This window comes from Sesamum indicum, linkage group LG4 (genome assembly GCF_000512975.1).
Source record: "Sesamum indicum cultivar Zhongzhi No. 13 linkage group LG4, S_indicum_v1.0, whole genome shotgun sequence".
Classification (NCBI taxonomy): domain Eukaryota; kingdom Viridiplantae; phylum Streptophyta; class Magnoliopsida; order Lamiales; family Pedaliaceae; genus Sesamum; species Sesamum indicum.
Window position 1 is genome coordinate 6,822,155 of NC_026148.1, and position 2,030 is coordinate 6,824,184.

The 2,030-nt window shown below is 28.8% G+C and overlaps 1 long non-coding RNA gene across 1 annotated transcript in view; it reads right to left on the minus strand.

The window, feature by feature from the left end:
* LOC110011925 overlaps nucleotides 35-2,030 on the minus strand; it is a 2,202-nt gene continuing 206 nt past the window's right edge. The window contains exons 2-4 of the long non-coding RNA XR_002287030.1: nucleotides 474-758; nucleotides 271-347; nucleotides 35-185 (exon numbers count right to left, since the gene is read on the minus strand). This is a non-coding gene — a long non-coding RNA (uncharacterized LOC110011925). The remainder of the gene's footprint in view (nucleotides 186-270; nucleotides 348-473; nucleotides 759-2,030) is intronic.

The following is a 2,030-nucleotide window of genomic DNA, read 5'->3' on the forward strand; positions in this document are numbered from 1 at the left end:
CTGCTGAAAGCCCTCACTAGCCCAGTACCCTTGGAGTTGGAGCTAGATCTCGTTGGCCAACTATAGCGGCCTGACCAGACAGGATCGGACGACCGAGAAGGTCTTCTTAATGTACTTCCAGGCCCATATGTGGAAGACACGAAATAGGGACTCATCGTCGCAGTCCCACTAGTGGGTTATTTTCACTAATAAGATTAACAAAATATTAGTAAAATAAATTAAACAATTAGATTACATATTAGAAAAAAAATATAATTTAAACCTAATTACCTTCATGCTCTCAAACTAGAAATGCTGATGCGCTGGTGGCACCTGCCTCAGACACGGCCACGGGTGGGGAAATGTCCCTGCACGACCACATTAATGCGCTTGTGAAACCGCCGGTCAGCCTTAAATGTAATATAAATTACACAAATAATTAACCTTTTAAAAATAAAATAATTCATTATAAAAAATTAGGTAAACCAACTTACCTGGCGTCATGGAGGCTGATGTACTGGTATGCTAATTGTGGGGGATTGTTGGTGATGGTGGTGGAGTAGCCGCCGGTTTGGAGCCGTGCATGAAGCTCCAGATTTATGAGCATTATCAGGAATCTGCGGGGTGGGAGACAGTACGGGCATACGAGGGGCTGTGGGTAGCCTAGGGGATGCTTCCCCAACCTGGGAAGCATTTGACGGTACTGGTGGCAGTATCGGGCCACGACCGCGGCCACGCCCTCAACCACGCGGGAGAGGCGGCGTACCACTAGACATTACCTACACCAATTATATAAAAGTATTAGTCTAAATTTTTTTATTACTGACATTAATATGTCATTAATATATTATTGATAAAAAATTAAGAAATCGATCTAAATTAATTTTTTCATTATTTACATTATTATGTAAAAATATAAATATATATTGGGAATATTGCTCTAATTTATTTTAATTTTTGTGATTAATATTTAAAATTATTAATATTTGAGAAATTGGTCTAAATTAATTTTGTGAGTATATACATTATTATCTAAAAATTTTATTTGAATATTGTTGTAATTTATTTTAATTATTTTGATTATTATGTAAGAGTGTTACTATTGGAGAAATTGGCCTAAATTAATTTTGTGATTACGTAAATTATTATGTAAAAGTAATTTGAGGGAATATTTTTTTAATTTATTTTAATTATTTTGATTAATATATAAAAGTGTTAATTAATATTGGAGAAATTGGCCTAAATTAATTTTGTGATTACGTACATTACTATGTTAAAATGATGCTGGGGAATATTGTTGTTATTTATTTTATTTTTTCTGATTATTATGTAAAAATTTATAAGTGCATTATTGCTAATATTGCATTAATTGTTCGAAAATGCATTATTAATGTGATTATTATCTAAAATTTTATTTAATTGCATAAATTATAGAAATTTGTGTATTAACACATAAATTGCATAAATTTAACATATAATGCATAAATTGCTTAAATTACAAAGAAATTGCATAAATTACACATGTGTTGCATAAATTAAAAATAAATTGAATAAACTACACATAAATAGCATAAATTACACATAAATTGCATAAATTACATATAAACTTTAAAAAGTACCAAAAAATTTAGAATAATTTTTACAAATACCAAAAATTACAAAAAAATATTTTAAAAAATTACAAAAGATTATTTTCACAAATTTTAAAAAATACCAAAAATTACAAAAAATTATCAGAAAATATTTTCTGAAAATTTGTTTTTGTAATTTTTTCAGAAAATATTTTCTGAAAATTTTCATAAAATATTTTCTGAATATTTTCAGGAAATATTTCTGAAAAATATTTATAAGACTTAAAAGTTGAATTTTTTCTTAAAAAACCATTAATTTTCAGAAATATTTTATAATTACCAACTATATATAAAAATTACAAAATGCTAAAAAAATTACAGAAAATATTTCTCTTTAAAACCTGAATTTTTCTCCGACATTTTGTAAAAAAAAAAATTAGAAATGAGGGGGGGGGGGGGGGGAGGGGGAAAAAACACTAA